Source organism: Neolamprologus brichardi, chromosome 3, assembly GCF_056152115.1.
Source record: "Neolamprologus brichardi isolate AB-2024 chromosome 3, ASM5615211v1, whole genome shotgun sequence".
Taxonomy (NCBI): domain Eukaryota; kingdom Metazoa; phylum Chordata; class Actinopteri; order Cichliformes; family Cichlidae; genus Neolamprologus; species Neolamprologus brichardi.
In genome coordinates this window covers 48,103,529-48,126,162 of record NC_142106.1, presented here as the reverse complement: position 1 = coordinate 48,126,162, position 22,634 = coordinate 48,103,529, and the positions used below count along the sequence as shown (strand labels likewise).

At 58.2% G+C, this 22,634-nt stretch overlaps 4 pseudogenes; all 4 read right to left on the bottom strand.

The window, feature by feature from the left end:
• Positions 1 to 204: 204 nt before the first annotated feature.
• LOC148104394 (5S ribosomal RNA) lies at positions 205 to 323 on the bottom strand (annotated as a pseudogene).
• Positions 324 to 707: 384 nt separating this feature from the next.
• On the bottom strand, positions 708 to 827 carry LOC148104393 (5S ribosomal RNA; annotated as a pseudogene).
• A 386-nt stretch (positions 828 to 1,213) lies between these two features.
• On the bottom strand, positions 1,214 to 1,332 carry LOC148104392 (5S ribosomal RNA; annotated as a pseudogene).
• A 390-nt stretch (positions 1,333 to 1,722) lies between these two features.
• LOC148104391 (5S ribosomal RNA) lies at positions 1,723 to 1,841 on the bottom strand (annotated as a pseudogene).
• Positions 1,842 to 22,634: the final 20,793 nt, after the last annotated feature.

The following is a 22,634-nucleotide window of genomic DNA, read 5'->3' as shown; positions in this document are numbered from 1 at the left end:
CAGGGCCTGGTGTGGTGTAGTTAGCCTCGGCCAGCAGCACTGGCCCTGGTGTGTTGTAGGTGGCCTCAGCCAGCAGAACAAGACATTGGTGAAAACAGCCAAAAGCAATGTCGTTAATGTGCCCTCATTAATGGGTAGCTGCTTTGGGTCTTTTAATACACCCCTTCTCTGGATCAAAAGCAGTTCAATGACATGAAAAAGAAAGGCTTACAGCACCAGCTTTTCCCAGGAAGTCTCCAATCCAAGTACTAACCAAGCCCATTCCTCCTTAGTTTCCGAGATCAGACGAGGTCAGGCGTGCTCAGGGTGGTATGGCCGTAAGCTGCTGCCCACAGCACAATGTGTCAATTTATGGAATCAAGTGATGAGGTGGCCAGTACCTGAAGTTACGAACACAATCCTATAACCCTACCTGCATGCTTGCCTAAAACCCTAAGCCAAAGACTCAGTTTAGCATTTATCCGGCAGCACAGGACCTGGATTTTTGAAGATGGCCTGAGGAACCAGCACAGGGCCTGGTGTGGTGTAGTTAGCCTCGGCCAGCAGCACTGGCCCTGGTGTGTTGTAGGTGGCCTCAGCCAGCAGAACAAGACATTGGTGAAAACAGACAAAAGCAATGTCGTTAATGTGCCCTCATTAATGGGCAGCTGCTTTGGGTCTTTTAATACACCCCTTCTCAAAAGCAGTTCAATGACATGAAAATGAAAGGCTTACAGCACCAGGTATTCCCAGGCAGTCTCCCATCCAAGTACTAACCAAGCCCAAGCCCTGCTTAGCTTCCGAGATCAGACGAGGTCAGGAGTGCTCAGGGTGGTATGGCCGTAAGCTGCTGCCCACAGCACACAATGTGTCAATTTATGGAATCAAGTGATGAGGTGGCCAGTACCTGAAGTTACGAACACAATCCTATAACCCTACCTGCATGCTTGCCTCATACCCTAACCCAAAGACTCAGTTTAGCATTTATCCAGCAGCACAGGACCTGGATTTTTGAAGATGGCCTCAGGAACCAGCACAGGGCCTGGTGTGGTGTAGTTAGCCTCGGCCAGCAGCACTAGCCCTGGTGTTTTGTAGGTGGCCTCAGCCAGCAGAACAAGACATTGGTGAAAACAGCCATAAGCAATGTCGTTAATGTGCCCTCATTAATGGGCAGCTGCTTTGGGTCTTTTAATACACCCCTTCTCTGGATCAAAAGCAGTTCAATGACATGAAAGGCTTACAGTACCAGGTATTCCCAGGCAGTCTCCCATCCAAGTACTAACCAAGCCCAGCCCTGCTTAGCTTCCGAGATCAGACGAGGTCAGGCGTGCTCAGGGTGGTATGGCCGTAAGCTGCTGCCCACAGCACAATGTGTAAATTTATGGAATCAAGTGATGAGGTGGCCAGTACCTGAAGTTACGAACACAATCCTATAACCCTACCTGCATGCTTGCCTAATACCCTAAGCCAAAGACTCAGTTTAGCATTTATCCAGCAGCACAGGCCCTGGATTTTTGAAGATGGCCTCAGGAACCAGCACAGGGCCTGGTGTGGTGTAGTTAGCCTCGGCCAGCAGCACTGGCCCTGGTGTGTTGTAGGTGGCCTCAGCCAGCAGAACAAGACATTGGTGAAAACAGCCAAAAGCAATGTCATTAATGTGCCCTCATTAATGGGCAGCTGCTTTGGGTCTTTTAATACACCCCTTCTCTGGATCAAAAGCAGTTCAATGACATGAAAATGAAAGGCTTACAGCACCAGGTATTCCCAGGCAGTCTCCCATCCAAGTACTAACCAAGCCCAGCCCTGTTTAGCTTCCGAGATCAGACGAGGTCAGGCGTGCTCAGGGTGGTATGGCCGTCAGCTGCTACCCACAGCACAATGTGTCAATTTATGGAATCAAGTGATGTGGTGGGCAGTACCTGAAGTTACGAACACAATCCTATAACCCTACCTTCATGCTTGCCTAATACCCTAAGCCAAAGACTCAGTTTAGCATTTATCCAGCAGCACAGGCCCTGGATTTTTGAAGATGGCCTCAGGAACCAGCACAGGGCCTGGTGTGGTGTAGTTAGCCTCGGCCAGCAGCACTGGCCCTGGTGTGTTGTAGGTGGCCTCAGCCAGCAGAACAAGACATTGGTGAAAACAGCCAAAAGCAGAATCAGAATCAGAATTTATTTGTCACATATAGGTTGCCCTGCAGTAAAACGAGACACCCCACCCCGACCTTACACATATAACACAGACATCACATTGGGGTTACAAGTCGGAGATCGGCAGTTATGGAAAAAACACTGAAATGTACACACAATGGGAAGGTATAAGAAGAAAAAAAGAGACCCCTACTCATGCTGTGCTTCCATGGTAGGACAGCACGAGAACAGGAAACAAAAAAACTCCTCTGCACAAAAAAAAAGCACATGAATGTTCACAGCACAACATTATGAAGACATAACAAGCCACAGGGTTGGGTAGGGGGATGGGGAGTAATCCCAGGCAACACAGCAGCCATCCTGCCACTGCGCCGACTCGCCAGCGCGGGCCCAGACCCGCCTCGTGTTCCCAGGAGGTAACAAGCATCGAAGGCGTTGGAAAGGGAAGGGGAGATGAGTGAGTGCTTATCAGTGTAAGTGTGTGTGTGTGCGTGTCCATAGTTCAGCTGAGACAGTGTCCTTCGCCCTATCAGGCAAAGTAAACAGTCCTCCAGCCAATCCAGGTGGCCTTGCAGAGATGGGGAGAATAGTCATCACACAGTCGTTATCAGGGAGTGTTTGTCCGGCTTCAGCCTTGGGCCTGTGCAGCTGGCGCCGTGGTGGTGTCTGCATTTTGATCCCGAATTTGTTGATTTATTTTAGAATTTTCAAAGCTGATCTTTTTAACACTCTGATACTGGTCTCTCTATCTCCCGTTGGAGAGCCGCGAGCCTCTCCATGATGGTATCAAACTTCTGATCCGTGGTGTTATCATTCTTTTGATTCTGAGACCTCACAACTGCTGTGATCCGTTCTGTGATGTGATCCAGCTTTCGCTCAAGGTTCTCATTTTGAGCAGGGCCCTCTCTGATGTATCCCACCATACGCTCAATGGTGTTGTTTTGAGCCTTCACAGAAGCCGTAAGCGTCTCCAAGGTGTTAACCATGCTGCGTTCGTTGTGAGAGGTCGCGACTCGTCCCGTCGCTTCGATTCCAGCGGGCAGCTTTGGGGGGGTTTGAACAGCCGGTTCTGCTCTGTTATTTCTCCGATAAGTCAGGGCCATGCCAGCTCCGATCAGCAAGAACCCCGTTATCATGGTTCCGAATAGGTAAACATCTTCAGCGTCCTCGATCGACAGTCCCGCCAGGCACACGATCCTCCATTTCTGCCACCCGTCCATCGTGTAACCGGCAGGGAAAGTCCCTCCGGGGCACTCGGGCTCTCCCGAGCCCAGACTTCTCATTGAGAAGAGGGTGTCAATAGCATTCAGAGACCAGTTGATCAAATCCATAATTCTCTTTTTGGTTTTAGAGAACGATAGTGAGAGACTGTTCCAGGGAAAAGAATAATGCACATGAGACAGAAAAGGACAGAGAGGCTAAGCAGGGAAGATAAGGGTAAGGAGGAGAGGAGAAAAATGCGACCGCCTCCGCTGAGAGCCAAACGAGAAAAAGCAATGTTGTTAATGTGCCCTCATTAATGGGCATCTGCTTTGGGTCTTTTAATACACCCCTTCTCTGGATCAAAAGCAGTTCAATGACATGAAAATGAAAGGCTTACAGCACCAGGTATTCCCAGGCAGTCTCCCATCCAAGTACTAACCAAGCCCAGCCCTGCTTTTCTTCCGAGATCAGACGAGGTAAGTAAGTAAGTAAGTAAAACTTTATTTATATAGCACCTTTCAAGATAAAAATCACAAAGTGCTTCACAGAAGCTAAAACCTAAAAATAAAAATCAACCAAAAGCAAGTTTAAAAAGATGAGTTTTCAGCTGTTTTTTAAAAGCGACCACTGAGTCCACAGATCTCAGGCTCAAAGGGAGAGAGTTCCACAGTCTGGGGGCCACAGTTCCAAAAGCTTTGTCGCCTTTTGTTTTCAGCCTCGTGTGTTGGACAGCAAGCAAGCCCTGGTCACATGACCTCAGGGACCTGCTGGGAATGTATGCATGTAAAAGCTCACTTATATATGTTGGTGCTTGTCCATGCAGAGCCCTGAAAGTCAAGGTCATAACCTTAAACTGGATTCTGAATTTAACGGGGAGCCAGTGCAGCTGAATCAGCAGGGGTGTGACATGGGAAAATTTGGAGGACTTGGTCAGAAGCTTTGCAGCAGCGTTCTGAACGACTTGCAGACGCTCCAAAGATGCTTTACATAAACAAGTAAACAAAGAGTTACAATAGTCCAGACGAGATGAAACAAATGCATGAATAACAATTTCTAATTCGGAGCGCGATACAATGGGACTCAGCTTAGCAATGTTTCTCAAGTGATAAAAACAGGAGCGAACCAAAGATTTTACATGGGCATCCAAAGTCAGAGCTGAGTCAATACTAACACCAAGGCTCCTGATAGACGGTTTTGCAAATGTAGCAAGTGGACCCAAGTTTTCCATAACAATAGGTACAACATTTTTAGGAGCACAAACAAGAACTTCAGTCTTCTCCTCATTTAGTTGAAGAAAGTTTCCAGCCATCCAACATCTAATGGAGTCTATGCACTTATGCAAAATCTGTAGCTTGGAAACCTCATGGGGCTTAAAGGAGATATATAACTGAATATCATCTGCATAGCAGTGATACGAAATGTCCTTAAAAGTGCTCAATAAGTGTTGAAGAGGAAGTAAATACAGTAAGAACAATAAAGGCCCCAAAACTGAACCTTGTGGCACACCATAAGCAAGAAAAGTAGAAGAGGAACTGTACTTAGAGGTAGCCACAGAAAAGGATCGTTCATGCAAATAGGATTAAAACCAGTCCAAAGCAGCCCCTGATATACCCACCCAGTGTCTCAACCTATCTAGCAGAATATGATGGTCCACAGTATCAAAGGCGGAGGTCAGGTCCAACATCAACAGAACGGAGCATTCTCCTGCATCACATCTCATCAAAATGTCGTTGGAGACTCTAAGAAGTGCAGTTTCAGTAGAGTGAGCTCTACGAAAGCCAGATTGGAATTTATCCAGAATGCTGTATTCATCTAAAACAGCTATGAGCTGCTTAGCCACAACCTTTTCTAAAATCTTAGAAATGAACGGTAATTTTGAAATCGGTCTGTAGCTACTAAGAAGAGAAGCATCAAGCTTAGGTTTTTTTTAACAATGGGTGAATGACAGCATTCTTACAATAAACAGGGACCTGACCAGAAACCAGTGAGGTATTGATAATTGTGAGCACACAGGGACCAACAGACTGAAAGACATTTTTAAACAAAGATCCCTGGCTCAACCTCCCTTACTGCTCCCTGGCTCCACCTCCCTTACTGCTCCCTTACTGCTCGCTGGCTCCCCCTCCCTTACTGCTACCTTACTGCTCGCTGGCTCCCCCTCCCTTACTGCTCGCTGGCTCCACCTCCCTTACTGCTCCCTTACTGCTCGCTGGCTCCCCCTCCCTTACTGCTCGCTGTCTCCACCTCCCTTACTGCTCCCTGGCTCCACCTCACTTACTGCTCCCTGGCTCCCCCTCCCTTACTGCTCGCTGGCTCCACCTCCCTTACTGCTCCCTGGCTCCACCTCCCTTACTGCTCCCTGGCTCCACCTCCATTAATGCTCCCTTACTGCTCATTGGCTCCCCCTCCCTTACTGCTCCCTTACTGCTCGCTTTCCCCTCCTCCCTTACTGCTCCTTTACTGCTCATTGGCTCCCCCTCCCTTACTGCTCGCTGGCTCCACCTCCCTTACTGCTCCCTTACTGCTCGCTGGCTCCCCCTCCCTTACTGCTCGCTGGCTCCACCTCCCTTAATGCTCGCTGGCTCCCCCTCCATTACTGCTCCCTTGCTCCACCTCCATTAATGCTCTCTTACTGCTCATTGGCTCCCGCTCACTTACTGCTCCATTACTGCTCCCTTACTGCTCGCTGGCCCCCCCTCCCTTACTGCTCCCTTACTACTCATTGGCTCCCCCTCCCTTACTGCACCTTTAATGCTCATTGGCACCCCCTCCTTTACTGCTCACAGGTTCCCCCTCCCTTACTGCTCCCTTACTGCTCGCAGGCTCCCCCTCCCTTACTACTCCCTGGCTCAACCTCCCTTACTGCTCCCTTACTGCTCGCTGGCTCCCCCTCCCTTACTGCTCGCTGGCTCCACCTCCCTTACTGCTCCCTTACTGCTCGCTGGCTCCCCCTCCCTTACTGCTCGCTGTCTCCACCTCCCTTACTGCTCCCTGGCTCCACCTCACTTACTGCTCCCTGGCTCCCCCTCCCTTACTGCTCGCTGGCTCCACCTCCCTTACTGCTCCCTGGCTCCACCTCCCTTACTGCTCCCTGGCTCCACCTCCATTAATGCTCCCTTACTGCTCATTGGCTCCCCCTCCCTTACTGCTCCCTTACTGCTCGCTTTCCCCCCCTCCCTTACTGCTCCTTTACTGCTCATTGGCTCCCCCTCCCTTACTGCTCGCTGGCTCCACCTCCCTTACTGCTCCCTTACTGCTTGCTGGCTCCCCCTCCCTTACTGCTCGCTGGCTCCACCTCCCTTAATGCTCGCTGGCTCCCCCTCCATTACTGCTCCCTTGCTCCACCTCCATTAATGCTCTCTTACTGCTCATTGGCTCCCGCTCACTTACTGCTCCATTACTGCTCCCTTACTGCTCGCTGGCCCCCCCTCCCTTACTGCTCCCTTACTACTCATTGGCTCCCCCTCCCTTACTGCACCTTTAATGCTCATTGGCACCCCCTCCTTTACTGCTCACAGGTTCCCCCTCCCTTACTGCTCCCTTACTGCTCGCAGGCTCCCCCTCCCTTACTACTCCCTGGCTCAACCTCCCTTACTGCTCCCTTACTGCTCGCTGGCTCCCTCTCCCTTATTGCTCGCTGGCTCCCCCTCCCCTACTGCTCGCTCCACTTCCCTTACTGCTCGCTGGCTCCACCTCCCTTACTGCTCCCTTACTGCTCGCTGGCTCCCCCTCCCTTACTGCTCGCTGGCTCCCACTCCCTTACTGCTCGCTGGCTCCCCCTCCCCTACTGCTCGCTTACTGCCCCCTCAATCTCCCTTACTGCTCGCTGGCTCCACCTCCCTTACTGCTCGCTGGCTCCCCCTCCCCTACTGCTCACTTACTGCCCCCTCCCTTACTGCTCGCTGGCTCCACCTCCCTTACTGCTCGCTGGCTCCCCCTCCCCTACTGCTCGCTTACTGCCCCCTCCCCCTCCCTTACTACTCCCTGGCTCCACCTCCCTTACTGCTCCCTTACTGCTCGCTGGCTCCCCCACCCTTACTGCTCACTCGCTCCCCCTCCCTTACTGCTCGGTGGCTCCCCCTCCCTTACTGCTCCCTTACTGCTCGCTGGCTCCCCCTCCCTTACTGCTCGCTGGCTCCACCTCCCTTACTACTCCCCCTCCCTTACTGCTCCCTTACTGCTCCCTTACTGCTCGCTGGCTCCCCCTCCCTTACTGCTCGCTCGCTCCCCCTCCCTTACTGCTCCCTGGCTCCACCTCCCTTACTGCTCCCTTACTGCTCGCTGGCTCCCCCTCCCTTACTGCTCGCTGGCTCCACCTCCCTTAATGCTCGCTGGCTCCCCCTCCATTACTGCTCCCTTGCTCCACCTCCATTAATGCTCTCTTACTGCTCATTGGCTCCCCCTCCCTTACTGCTCCATTAATGCTCCCTTACTGCTCGCTGGCCCCCCCTCCCTTACTGGTCCCTTACTGCTCATTGGCTCCCCCACCCCTACTTCTCCCTTACTGCTCCCTTACTGCTCCCTTACTGCTCGCTTGCCCCCCCTCCCTTACTGCTCCTTTACTGCTCATTGGCTCCCCCTCCCTTACTGCTCCATTAATGCTCCCTTACTGCTCGCTGGCCCCCCCTCCCTTACTGGTCCCTTACTGCTCATTGGCTCCCCCACCCCTACTTCTCCCTTACTGCTCCCTTACTGCTCGCTTGCCCCCCCTCCCTTACTGCTCCTTTACTGCTCATTGGCTCCCCCTCCCTTACTGCTCGCAGGCTCCCCCTCCCTTACTACTCCCTGGCTCCTCCTCCCTTACTGCTCCCTTACTGCTCGCTGGTTCCCCCTCCCTTACTGCTCCCTTACTGCTCGCTGGCTCCCCCTCCCTTTCTGCTCGCTGGCTCCACCTCCCTTACTGCTCCCTTACTGCTCGCTGGCTCCCCCTCCCTTACTGCTCGCTGTCTCCACCTCCCTTACTGCTCCCTGGCTCAACCTCCCTTACTGCTCGCTGGCTCCTCCTCCCTTCTGCTCCCTGGCTCCACCTCCCTTACTGCTCTCTGGCTCCCCCTCCCTTACTGCTCGCTGGCTCCCCCTCCCTTACTGCTCCCTTACTGCTCATTGGCTCCCCCTCCCTTACTGCTCCCTTACTGCTCCCTTACTGCTCATTGGCTCCCCCACCCTTACTGCTCCCTTACTGCTTGCTTGCCCCCCCTCCCTTACTGCTCCTTTACTGCTCATTGTCTCCCCCTCCCTTACTGCTCGCTGGCTCCACCTCCCTTACTGTTCCCTTACTGGTCGCTGGCTTCCCCTCCCTTACAGCTCGCTGGCTCCCTCTCCCTTACTGCTCGCTGGCTCCCCCTCCCTTACTGCTCCCTGGCTCCACCTCCATTAATGCTCCCTTACTGCTCATTGGCTCCCCCTCCCTTACTGCTCCCTTACTGCTCCCTTACTGCTCATTGGCTCCCCCACCCTTACTGCTCCCTTACTGCTTGCTTGCCCCCCTCCCTTACTGCTCCTTTACTGCTCATTGGCTCCTCCTCCCTTACTGCTCGCTGGCTCCACCTCCCTTACTGCTCCCTTACTCCTCGCTGGCTCCCCCTCCCTTACTGCTCCCTTACTGCTCCCTTACTGCTCGCTGGCCCCCCCTCCCTTATTGCTCGCTGGCTCCCCCTCCCCTACTGCTCGCTCCACCTCCCTTACTGCTCGCTGGCTCCACCTCTCTTACTGCTCCCTTACTGCTCGCTGGCTCCCCCTCCATTACTGCTCCCTTGCTCCACCTCCATTAATGCTCTCTTACTGCTAATTGGCTCCCCCTCCCTTACTGCTCCATTAATGCTCCCTTACTGCTCGCTGGCCCCCCCTCCCTTACTGCTCCCTTACTGCTCGCTGGCCCCCCCTCCCTTATTGCTCGCTGGCTCCCCCTCCCCTACTGCTCGCTCCACCTCCCTTACTACTCGCTGGCTCCACCTCTCTTACTGCTCCCTTACTGCTCGCTGGCCCCCCCTCCCTTATTGCTCGCTGGCTCCCCCTCCCCTACTGCTCGCTCCACCTCCCTTACTGCTCGCTGGCTCCACCTCTCTTACTGCTCCCTTACTGCTCGCTGGCTCCCCCTCCATTACTGCTCCCTTGCTCCACCTCCATTAATGCTCTCTTACTGCTAATTGGCTCCCCCTCCCTTACTAGTCCATTAATGCTCCCTTACTGCTCGCTGGCCCCCCCTCCCTTACTGCTCCCTTACTGCTCATTGGCTCCCCCTCCCTTACTGCTCGCAGGCTCCCCCACCCTTACTACTCCCTGGCTCCTCCTCCCTTACTGCTCCCTTACTGCTCGCTGGTTCCCCCTCCCTTACTGCTCCCTTACTGCTCGCTGGCTCCCCCTCCCTTTCTGCTCGCTGGCTCCACCTCCCTTACTGCTCCCTTACTGCTCGCTGGCTCCCCCTCCCTTACTGCTCGCTGTCTCCACCTCCCTTACTGCTCCCTGGCTCCACCTCCCTTACTGCTCGCTGGCTCCTCCTCCCTTCTGCTCCCTGGCTCCACCTCCCTTACTGCTCGCTGGCTCCTCCTCCCTTCTGCTCCCTGGCTCCACCTCCCTTACTGCTCTCTGGCTCCCCCTCCCTTACTGCTCGCTGGCTCCCCCTCCCTTACTGCTCCCTTACTGCTCATTGGCTCCCCCTCCCTTACTGCTCCCTTACTGCTCCCTTACTGCTCATTGGCTCCCCCACCCTTACTGCTCCCTTACTGCTCGCTTGCCCCCGCTCCCTTACTGCTCCTTTACTGCTCATTGTCTCCCCCTCCCTTACTGCTCGCTGGCTCCACCTCCCTTACTGCTCTCTGGCTCCCCCTCCCTTACTGCTCGTTGGCTCCCCCTCCCTTACTGCTCATTGGCTCCCCCACCCTTACTGCTCCCTTACTGCTCGCTTGCCCCCCCTCCCTTACTGCTCCTTTACTGCTCATTGGCTCCCCCTCCCTTACTGCTCGCTGGCTCCCCCTCCCCTACTGCTCGCTTATTGCTCGCTGGCTCCCCCTCCCTTACTGCTCGCTGGCTCCACCTCCCTTACTGCTCGCTGGCTCCACCTCTCTTACTGCTCCCTTACTGCTTGCTGGCTCCCCCTCCCTTACAGCTCGCTGGCTCCCACTCCCTTACTGCTCGCTGGCTCCCCCTCCCCTACTGCTCGCTTACTGCTCCCTTACTGCCCATTTGCTCCCCCACCCTAACTGCTCGCTGGCTCCACCTCCATTAATGCTCTCTTACTGCTCATTGGCTCCCCCTCCCTGACTGCTCCATTACTGCTCCCTTACTGGTCGCTGGCCCCCCCTCCCTTATTGCTCCCTTACTGCTCATTGGCTCCACCTCCCTTACTGCTCCCTTACTGTTCGCTTGCCCCCCCTCCCTTACGGCTCCCTTACTGCTCGCTGGCTCCACCTCCCTTTCTGCTCCCTGGCTCTACCTCCCTTACTGCTCGCTGGCTCCCCCTCCCTTACTGCTCGCTGGCTCCCCCTCCCTTACTGCTCGCTGGCTCCACCTCCCTTACTGCTCTCTGGCTCCCCCTCCCTTACTGCTCGCTGGCTCCCCCTCCCTTACTGCTCATTGGCTCCCCCACCCTTACTGCTCCCTTACTGCTCGCTTGCCCCCCCTCCCTTACTGCTCCTTTACTGCTCATTGGCTCCCCCTCCCTTACTGCTCGCTGGCTCCCCCTCCCCTACTGCTCGCTTATTGCTCGCTGGCTCCCCCTCCCTTACTGCTCATTGGCTCCCCCACCCTTACTGCTCCCTTACTGCTCGCTTGCCCCCCCTCCCTTACTGCTCCTTTACTGCTCATTGGCTCCCCCTCCCTTACTGCTCCCTGGCTCCACCTCCCTTACTGCTCGCTGGCTCCACCTTCCTTACTGCTCGCTGGTTCCCCCTCCCTTACTGCTCGCTGGCTCCCCCTCCCCTACTGCTCGCTTACTGCTCCCTTACTGCCCATTTGCTCCCCCACCCTAACTGCTCGCTGGCTCCCCCTCCCTTACTGCTCGCTGTCTCCCCCTCCCTTACTGCTCCCTGGGTCCCCCTCCCTTACTTTTCGCTGGCTCCACCTCCCTTACTGCTCCCTGGCTCCACCTCCCTTACTGCTCGCTGGCTCCACCTTCCTTACTGCTCGCTGGCTCCCCCTCCCTAACTGCTCGCTGGCTCCCACTCCCTTACTGCTCGCTGGCTCCCCCTCCCTTACTGCTCCCTGGCTCCCCCTCCCTAACTGCTCGCTGGCTCCCCCTCCCTTACTGCTCGCTGGCTCCACCTCCCTTACTGCTCCCTGGCTCCACCTCCCTTACTGCTCGCTGGCTCCACCTTCCTTACTGCTCGCTGGCTCCCCCTCCCTAACTGCTCGCTGGCTCCCCCTCCCTTACTGCTCCCTAGCTTCACCTCCTTTAATGCTCCCTTACTGCTCATTGGCTCCCCCTCCTTTACTGCTCCCTTGCTGCCTTACTGCTCGCTGGCTCCCCCTCCCTTACTGCTTCTTTACTGCTCATTGGCTCCCCCTCCCTTACTGCTCGCTGGCTCCACCTCCCTTACTGCTCCCTTACTGCTCGCTGGCTCCCCCTCCCCTACTGCTCGCTCCACCTCCCTTACTGCTCGCTGGCTCCACCTCTCTTACTGCTCCCTTACTGCTCGCTGGCTCCCCCTCCCTTACTGCTCGCTGGCTCCACCTCCCTTAATGCTCGCTGGCTCCCCCTCCATTACTGCTCCCTTGCTCCACCTCCATTAATGCTCTCTTACTGCTCATTGGCTCCCCCTCCCTTACTGCTCCATTAATGCTCCCTTACTGCTCGCTGGCCCCCCCTCCCTTACTGCTCCCTTACTGCTCATTGGCTCCCCCACCCCTACTTCTCCCTTACTGCTCCCTTACTGCTCGCTTGCCCCCCCTCCCTTACTGCTCCTTTACTGCTCATTGGCTCCCCCTCCCTTACTGCTCGCAGGCTCTCCCTCCCTTACTACTCCCTGGCTCCTCCTCCCTTACTGCTCCCTTACTGCTCGCTGGTTCCCCCTCCCTTACTGCTCCCTTACTGCTCGCTGGCTCCCCCTCCCTTTCTGCTCGCTGGCTCCACCTCCCTTACTGCTCCCTTACTGCTCGCTGGCTCCCCCTCCCTTACTGCTCGCTGTCTCCACCTCCCTTACTGCTCCCTGGCTCCACCTCCCTTACTGCTCGCTGGCTCCTCCTCCCTTCTGCTCCCTGGCTCCACCTCCCTTACTGCTCTCTGGCTCCCCCTCCCTTACTGCTCGCTGGCTCCCCCTCCCTTACTGCTCCCTTACTGCTCATTGGCTCCCCCTCCCTTACTGCTCCCTTACTGCTCCCTTACTGCTCATTGGCTCCCCCACCCTTACTGCTCCCTTACTGCTCGCTTGCCCCCCCTCCCTTACTGCTCCTTTACTGCTCATTGTCTCCCCCTCCCTTACTGCTCGCTGGCTCCCCCTCCCTTACAGCTCGCTGGCTCCCTCTCCCTTACTGCTCGCTGGCTCCCCCTCCCTTACTGCTCCCTGGCTCCACCTCCATTAATGCTCCCTTACTGCTCATTGGCTCCCCCTCCCTTACTGCTCCCTTACTGCTCCCTTACTGCTCATTGGCTCCCCCACCCTTACTGCTCCCTTACTGCTTGCTTGCCCCCCTCCCTTACTGCTCCTTTACTGCTCATTGGCTCCTCCTCCCTTACTGCTCGCTGGCTCCACCTCCCTTACTGCTCCCTTACTCCTCGCTGGCTCCCCCTCCCTTATTGCTCGCTGGCTCCCCCTCCCCTACTGCTCGCTCCACCTCCCTTACTGCTCGCTGGCTCCACCTCTCTTACTGCTCCCTTACTGCTCGCTGGCTCCCCCTCCATTACTGCTCCCTTGCTCCACCTCCATTAATGCTCCCTTACTGCTCGCTGGCCCACCCTCCCTTACTGCTCCCTTACTGCTCGCTGGCCCCCCCTCCCTTATTGCTCGCTGGCTCCCCCTCCCCTACTGCTCGCTCCACCTCCCTTACTGCTCGCTGGCTCCACCTCTCTTACTGCTCCCTTACTGCTCGCTGGCTCCCCCTCCATTACTGCTCCCTTGCTCCACCTCCATTAATGCTCTCTTACTGCTAATTGGCTCCCCCTCCCTTACTAGTCCATTAATGCTCCCTTACTGCTCGCTGGCCCCCCCTCCCTTACTGCTCCCTTACTGCTCATTGGCTCCCCCTCCCTTACTGCTCGCAGGCTCCCCCTCCCTTACTACTCCCTGGCTCCTCCTCCCTTACTGCTCCCTTACTGCTCGCTGGTTCCCCCTCCCTTACTGCTCCCTTACTGCTCGCTGGCTCCCCCTCCCTTTCTGCTCCCTGGCTCCACCTCCCTTACTGCTCTCTGGCTCCCCCTCCCTTACTGCTCGCTGGCTCCCCCTCCCTTACTGCTCCCTTACTGCTCATTGGCTCCCCCTCCCTTACTGCTCCCTTACTGCTCCCTTACTGCTCATTGGCTCCCCCACCCTTACTGCTCCCTTACTGCTCGCTTGCCCCCCCTCCCTTACTGCTCCTTTACTGCTCATTGTCTCCCCCTCCCTTACTGCTCGCTGGCTCCACCTCCCTTACTGTTCCCTTACTGCTCGCTGGCTCCCCCTCCCTTACAGCTCGCTGGCTCCCTCTCCCTTACTGCTCGCTGGCTCCCCCTCCCTTACTGCTCCCTGGCTCCACCTCCATTAATGCTCCCTTACTGCTCATTGGCTCCCCCTCCCTTACTGCTCCCTTACTGCTCCCTTACTGCTCATTGGCTCCCCCACCCTTACTGCTCCCTTACTGCTTGCTTGCCCCCCTCCCTTACTGCTCCTTTACTGCTCATTGGCTCCTCCTCCCTTACTGCTCGCTGGCTCCACCTCCCTTACTGCTCCCTTACTCCTCGCTGGCTCCCCCTCCCTTACTGCTCCCTTACTGCTCCCTTACTGCTCGCTGGCCCCCCCTCCCTTATTGCTCGCTGGCTCCCCCTCCCCTACTGCTCGCTCCACCTCCCTTACTGCTCGCTGGCTCCACCTCTCTTACTGCTCCCTTACTGCTCGCTGGCTCCCCCTCCCTTACTGCTCGCTGGCTCCCCCTCCCTTACTGCTCGCTGGCTCCACCTCCCTTACTGCTCTCTGGCTCCCCCTCCCTTACTGCTCGCTGGCTCCCCCTCCCTTACTGCTCATTGGCTCCCCCACCCTTACTGCTCCCTTACTGCTCGCTTGCCCCCCCTCCCTTACTGCTCCTTTACTGCTCATTGGCTCCCCCTCCCTTACTGCTCGCTGGCTCCCCCTCCCCTACTGCTCGCTTATTGCTCGCTGGCTCCCCCTCCCTTACTGCTCGCTGGCTCCACCTCCCTTACTGCTCGCTGGCTCCACCTCTCTTACTGCTCCCTTACTGCTTGCTGGCTCCCCCTCCCTTACAGCTCGCTGGCTCCCACTCCCTTACTGCTCGCTGGCTCCCCCTCCCCTACTGCTCGCTTACTGCTCCCTTACTGCCCATTTGCTCCCCCACCCTAACTGCTCGCTGGCTCCCCCTCCCTTACTGCTCGCTGTCTCCCCCTCCCTTACTGCTCCCTGGCTCCCCCTCCCTTACTTTTCGCTGGCTCCACCTCCCTTACTGCTCCCTGGCTCCACCTCCCTTACTGCTCGCTGGCTCCACCTTCCTTACTGCTCGCTGGCTCCCCCTCCCTTACTGCTCGCTGGCTCCCCCTCCCTTACTGCTCGCTGGCTCCACCTCCCTTACTGTTCCCTTACTGCTCGCTGGCTCCCCCTCCCTTACAGCTCGCTGGCTCCCTCTCCCTTACTGCTCGCTGGCTCCCCCTCCCTTACTGCTCCCTGGCTCCACCTCCATTAATGCTCCCTTACTGCTCATTGGCTCCCCCTCCCTTACTGCTCCCTTACTGCTCCCTTACTGCTCATTGGCTCCCCCACCCTTACTGCTCCCTTACTGCTTGCTTGCCCCCCTCCCTTACTGCTCCTTTACTGCTCATTGGCTCCTCCTCCCTTACTGCTCGCTGGCTCCACCTCCCTTACTGCTCCCTTACTCCTCGCTGGCTCCCCCTCCCTTACTGCTCCCTTACTGCTCCCTTACTGCTCGCTGGCCCCCCCTCCCTTATTGCTCGCTGGCTCCCCCTCCCCTACTGCTCGCTCCACCTCCCTTACTGCTCGCTGGCTCCACCTCTCTTACTGCTCCCTTACTGCTCGCTGGCTCCCCCTCCCTTACTGCTCGCTGGCTCCCCCTCCCTTACTGCTCGCTGGCTCCACCTCCCTTACTGCTCTCTGGCTCCCCCTCCCTTACTGCTCGCTGGCTCCCCCTCCCTTACTGCTCATTGGCTCCCCCACCCTTACTGCTCCCTTACTGCTCGCTTGCCCCCCCTCCCTTACTGCTCCTTTACTGCTCATTGGCTCCCCCTCCCTTACTGCTCGCTGGCTCCCCCTCCCCTACTGCTCGCTTATTGCTCGCTGGCTCCCCCTCCCTTACTGCTCGCTGGCTCCACCTCCCTTACTGCTCGCTGGCTCCACCTCTCTTACTGCTCCCTTACTGCTTGCTGGCTCCCCCTCCCTTACAGCTCGCTGGCTCCCACTCCCTTACTGCTCGCTGGCTCCCCCTCCCCTACTGCTCGCTTACTGCTCCCTTACTGCCCATTTGCTCCCCCACCCTAACTGCTCGCTGGCTCCCCCTCCCTTACTGCTCGCTGTCTCCCCCTCCCTTACTGCTCCCTGGCTCCCCCTCCCTTACTTTTCGCTGGCTCCACCTCCCTTACTGCTCCCTGGCTCCACCTCCCTTACTGCTCGCTGGCTCCACCTTCCTTACTGCTCGCTGGCTCCCCCTCCCTTACTGCTCGCTGGCTCCCCCTCCCTAACTGCTCGCTGGCTCCCCCTCCCTTACTGCTCGCTGGCTCCCCCTCCCTTACTGCTCCCTGGCTCCCCCTCCCTAACTGCTCGCTGGCTCCCCCTCCCTTACAGCTCGCTGGCTCCACCTCCCTTACTGCTCCCTGGCTCCACCTCCCTTACTGCTCGCTGGCTCCACCTTCCTTACTGCTCGCTGGCTCCCCCTCCCTAACTGCTCGCTGGCTCCCCCTCCCTTACTGCTCCCTAGCTTCACCTCCTTTAATGCTCCCTTACTGCTCATTGGCTCCCCCTCCTTTACTGCTCCCTTGCTGCCTTACTGCTCGCTGGCTCCCCCTCCCTTACTGCTCGCTGGCTCCCCCTCCCTTACTGCTTCTTTACTGCTCATTGGCTCCCCCTCCCTTACTGCTCGCTGGCTCCACCTCCCTTACTGCTCCCTTACTGCTCGCTGGCTCCCCCTCCCTTATTGCTCGCTGGCTCCCCCTCCCCTACTGCTCGCTCAGCCTCCCTTACTGCTCGCTGGCTCCACCTCTCTTACTGCTCCCTTACTGCTCGCTGGCTCCCCCTCCCTTACAGCTCGCTGGCTCCCACTCCCTTACTGCTCGCTGGCTCCCCCTCCCCTACTGCTCGCTTACTGCTCGCTGGCTCCCCCTCCCTTACTGCTCCCTGGCTCCCGCTCCCTTACTGCTCGCTGGCTCCACCTCCCTTACTGCTCCCCCTCCCTTACTGCTCCCTTACTGCTCCCTTACTGCTCGCTGGCTCCCCCACCGTTACTGCTCCCTTACTGCTTGCTTGCCCCCCTCCCTTACTGCTCCTTTACTGCTCATTGGCTCCTCCTCCCTTACTGCTCGCTGGCTCCACCTCCCTTACTGCTCCCTTACTCCTCGCTGGCTCCCCCTCCCTTACTGCTCCCTTACTGCTCCCTTACTGCTCGCTGGCCCCCCCTCCCTTATTGCTCCCTTACTGCTCGCTGGCTCCCCCTCCCTTACTGCTCCCTTACTGCTCGCTGGCTCCACCTCCCTTACTGCTCGCTGGCTCCACCTCTCTTACTGCTCCCTTACTGCTCGCTGGCTCCCCCTCCCTTACAGCTCGCTGGCTCCCACTCCCTTACTGCTCGCTGGCTCCCCCTCCCCTACTGCTCGCTTACTGCTCCCTTACTGCCCATTTGCTCCCCCACCCTAACTGCTCGCTGGCTCCCCCTCCCTTACTGCTCGCTGTCTCCCCCTCCCTTACTGCTCCCTGGCTCCCCCTCCCTTACTTTTCGCTGGCTCCACCTCCTTTAATGCTCCCTTACTGCTCATTGGCTCCCCCTCCTTTACTGCTCCCTTGCTGCCTTACTGCTCGCTGGCTCCCCCTCCCTTACTTTTCGCTGGCTCCACCTCCCTTACTGCTCCCTGGCTCCACCTCCCTTACTGCTCCCTTACTGCTCCCTGGCTCCACCTCCCTTACTGCTCCCTGGCTCCACCTCCCTTACTGCTCCCTGGCTCCACCTCCCTTACTGCTCCCTTACTGCTCCGTGGCTCCACTTCCCTTACTGCTCGCTGGCTCCCCCTCCCTTACTGCCCCCTTACTGCTCCCTTACTGCTCGATTGCTCCCCCTCCCTTACTTTTCGCTGGCTCCACCTCCATTACTGCTCCCTGGCTACCCCTCCCTTACTTTTCGCTGGCTCCACCTCCCTTACTGCTCCCTTTCTCAACCTCCCTTACTGCTCCCTTACTGCTCGCTGGCTCCCCCTCCCTTACTGCTCCCTTGCTCCCCCTCCCTTAATGCTCGCTGGCTCCCCCTCCCCTACTTCTCCCTTACTGCTCCCTGGCTCCACCTCCCTTAATGCTCCCTTACTGCTCATTAGCTCCCCCTCCCTTACTGCTCCCTTATGGCTGCCTTACTGCTTTCTGGCTCCCCCTCCCTTACTTTTCGCTGGCTCCACCTCCCTTACTGCTCCCTGGCTCCACCTCCCTTACTGCTCCCTTACTGCTCGCTGGCTCCCCCTCTCTTACTGCTCGCAGGCTCCCCCTCCCTTACTACTCGCTGGCTCCACCTCCCTTACTGCTCCCCCTCCCTTAAGGCTCCCTTACTGCTCCCGTACTGCTCGCTGGCTCCACCTCCCTTAATGCTCCCTTACTGCTCATTAGCTCCCCCTCCCTTACTGCTCCCTTACTGCTGCCTTACTGCTCGCTGGCTCCCCCTCCCTTACTGCTCGCTGGCTCCACCTCCCTTACTGCTCCCTGGCTCCACCTCCCTTACTGCTCCCTGGCTCCCACTACCCTTCTGCTCGCTTACTGCTCGCTGGCTCCCCCTCCCTTACTGCTCGCTGGCTTCCCCTCCCTTACTGCTCCCTGGCTCCCCCTCCCTTACTGCTCGCTGGCTCCCCCTCCCTTACTGCTCGCTCGCTCCACCTCCCTTACTGCTCTGTGGCTCCCCCTCCCTTACTGCTCCATTACTGCTCGCTGGCTCCCCCTCCCTTACTGCTCGCTGGCTCCACCTCCCTTAATGCTCGCTGGCTCCCCCTCCATTACTGCTCCCTTGCTCCACCTCCATTAATGCTCTCTTACTGCTCATTGGCTCCACCTCCCTTAATGCTCGCTGGCTCCCCCTCCATTACTGCTCCCTTGCTCCACCTCCATTAATGCTCTCTTACTGCTCATTGGCTCCCCCTCACTTACTGCTCGCAGTCTCCACCTCCCTAACTGCTCCCTGGCTCCACCTCCCTTACTGCTCCCTGGCTCCCCCTCCCTTACTGCTCGCTGGCTCCACCTCCCTTACTGCTCGCTGGCTCCCCCTCCCTTACTGCTCGCTGGCTCCCCCTCCCTAACTGCTCGCTGGCTCCCCCTCCCTTACTGCTCGCTGTCTCCCCCTCCCTTACTGCTCGCTGGCTCCCCCTCCCTAACTGCTCGCTTGCTCCCCCTCCCTTACTGCTCGCTGGCTCCCCCTCCCTTACTGAACCCTGGCTCCCCCTCCCTTACTGCTCCCTAGCTTCACCTCCTTTAATGCTCCCTTACTGCTCATTGGCTCCCCCTCCCTTACTGCTCCCTTGCTGCCTTACTGCTCGCTGGCTCCCCCTCCCTTACTTTTCGCTGCCTCCACCTCCCTTACTGCTCCCTGGCTCCACCTCCCTTACTGCTCCCTTACTGCTCGCTGGCTCCCCCTCCCTTAATGCTCGCTGGCTCCCCCTCCCCTACTGCTCCCTTACTGCTCCCTGGCTCCACCTCCCTTAATGCTCCCTTACTGCTCATTAGCTCCCCCTCCCGTACTGCTCCATTATGGCTGCCTTACTGCTTTCTGGCTCCCCCTCCCTTACTTTTCGCTGGCTCCACCTCCCTTACTGCTCCCTGGCTCCACCTCCCTTACTGCTCCCTTACTGCTCGCTTGCCCCCCCTCCCTTACTGCTCCTTTACTGCTCATTGGCTCCCCCTCCCTTACTGCTCGCTGGCTCCCCCTCCCCTACTGCTCGCTTATTGCTCGCTGGCTCCCCCTCCCTTACTGCTCGCTGGCTCCACCTCCCTTACTGCTCGCTGGCTCCACCTCTCTTACTGCTCCCTTACTGCTCGCTGGCTCCCCCTCCCTTACAGCTCGCTGGCTCCCACTCCCTTACTGCTCGCTGGCTCCCCCTCCCCTACTGCTCGCTTACTGCTCCCTTACTGCCCATTTGCTCCCCCACCCTAACTGCTCGCTGGCTCCCCCTCCCTTACTGCTCGCTGTCTCCCCCTCCCTTACTGCTCCCTGGCTCCCCCTCCCTTACTTTTCGCTGGCTCCACCTCCCTTACTGCTCCCTGGCTCCACCTCCCTTACTGCTCGCTGGCTCCACCTTCCTTACTGCTCGCTGGCTCCCCCTCCCTTACTGCTCGCTGGCTCCCCCTCCCTAACTGCTCGCTGGCTCCCCCTCCCTTACTGCTCCCTGGCTCCATCTCCCTTACTGCTCGCTGGCTCCCCCTTCCTTACTGCTCGCTGGCTCCCCCTCCCTAACTGCTCGCTGGCTCCCCCTCCCTTACTGCTCCCTAGCTTCACCTCCTTTAATGCTCCCTTACTGCTCATTGGCTCCCCCTCCTTTACTGCTCCCTTGCTGCCTTACTGCTCGCTGGCTCCCCCTCCCTTACTGCTCGCTGGCTCCCCCTCCCTTACTGCTTCTTTACTGCTCATTGGCTCCCCCTCCCTTACTGCTCGCTGGCTCCACCTCCCTTACTGCTCCCTTACTGCTCGCTGGCTCCCCCTCCCTTACTGCTCCCTTACTGCTCCCTTACTGCTCGCTGGCCCCCCCTCCCTTATTGCTCGCTGGCTCCCCCTCCCCTACTGCTCGCTCCACCTACCTTACTGCTCGCTGGCTCCACCTCTCTTACTGCTCCCTTACTGCTCGCTGGCTCCCCCTCCCTTACAGCTCGCTGGCTCCCACTCCCTTACTGCTCGCTGGCTCCCCCTCCCCTACTGCTCGCTTACTGCTCGCTGGCTCCCCCTCCCTTACTGCTCCCTGGCTCCCCCTCCCTTACTGCTCGCTGGCTCCACCTCCCTTACTGCTCCCCCTCCCTTACTGCTCCCTTACTGCTCCCTTACTGCTCGCTGGCTCCCCCTCCCTTACTGCTCCCTTACTGCTCGCTGGCTCCACCTCCCTTACTGCTCGCTGGCTCCCCCTCCCTTACTGCTCGCTGGCTCCCCCTCCCCTACTGCTCGCTTATTGCTCGCTGGCTCCCCCTCCCTTACTGCTCGCTGGCTCCACCTCCCTTACTGCTCGCTGGCTCCACCTCCCTTACTGCTCCCTTACTGCTCGCTGGTTCCCCCTCCCTTACTGCTCCCTTAATGCTCGCTGGCTCCCCCTCCCTTACTGCTCCCTTTCTGCTCCCTTACTGCTCCATTACTGCTCGCTGGCTCCCCCTCCCTTACTGCTCCCTGGCTCCACCTCCCTTACTGCTCGCTGGCTCCCCCTCCCTTACTGCTCCCCCTCCCTTACTGCTCCCTAACTGCTCCCTTACTGCTCGCTGGCTCCCCCTCCCTTACTGCTCGCTGGCTCCCACTCCCTTACTGCTCGCTTACTGCCCCCTCCCCCTCCCTTACTGCTCGCAGGCTCCACCTCCCTTACTGCTCGATTACTGCCCCCTCCACCTCCCTTACTGCTCCCTCCCTGGCTCCACCTCCCTTACTGCTCCCTTACTGCTCGCTGGCTCCCCCTCCCCTACTGCTCGCTTACTGCCCCCTCCCCCTCCCTTACTGCTCGCTGGCTCCACCTCCCTTACTGCTCGATTACTGCCCCCTCCACCTCCCTTACTGCTCCCTGGCTCCACCTCCCTTACTGCTCCCTTACTGCTCGGTGGCTCCCCCTCCCTTACTGCTCCCTTACTGCTCGCTGGCTCCGCCTCCCTTACTGCTCCCTTACTGCTCGTTGGCTCCCCCTCCCTTACTGCTCGCTCGCTCCCCCTCCCTTACTGCTCGGTGGCTCCACCTCCCTTACTGCTCGCTTTCTCCCCCTCCCTTACTGCTCGCTCGCTCCCCCTCCCTTACTGCTCGGTGGCTCCCCCTCCATTACTGCTCCCTTGCTCCACCTCCATTAATGCTCTCTTACTTCTCATTGGCTCCCCCTCCCTTACTGCTCCATTACTGCTCCCTTACTGCTCGCTGGCCCCCCCTCCCTTACTGCTCATTGGCTCCCCCTCCCTTACTTCTCCCTTACTGCTCCCTTACTGCTCGCTTGCCCCCCCTCCCTTACTGCTCCTTTACTGCTCGCTGGCTCCACCTCCGTTACTGCTCCCCCTCCCTTACTGCTCCCTTACTGCTCCCTTACTGTTTGCTGGCTCCCCCTCCCTTACTGCTCCCTTACTGCTCGCAGGCTCTCCCTCCCTTACTACTCCCTGGCTCAACCTCCCTTACTGCTCCCTGGCTCCACCTCCCTTACTGCTCCATTACTGCTCGCTGGCTCCCCCTCCCTTACTGCTACCTTACTGCTCGCTGGCTCCCCCTCCCTTACTGCTCGCTGGCTCCACCTCCCTTACTTCTCCCTTACTGCTCGCTGGCTCCCCCTCCCTTACTGCTCGCTGTCTCCACCTCCCTTACTGCTCCCTGGCTCCACCTCCCTTACTGCTCGCTGGCTCCACCTCCCTTACTGCTCCCTGGCTCCACCTCCCTTACTGCTCGCTGGCTCCCCCTCCCTTACTGCTCTCTGGCTACCCCTCCCTTACTGCTCCCTGGCTCCACCTCCATTAATGCTCCCTTACTGCTCATTGGCTCCCCCTCCCTTACTGCTCCCTTACTGCTCGCTTGCCCCCCCTCCCTTACTGCTCCTTTACTGCTCATTGGCTCCCCCTCCCTTACTGCTCGCTGGCTCCACCTCCCTTACTGCTCCCTTACTGCTCGCTGGCTCCCCCTCCCTTACTGCTCGCTGGCTCCACCTCCCTTAATGCTCGCTGGCTCCCCCTCCATTACTGCTCCCTTGCTCCACCTCCATTAATGCTCTCTTACTGCTCATTGGCTCCCGCTCCCTTACTGCTCCATTACTGCTCCCTT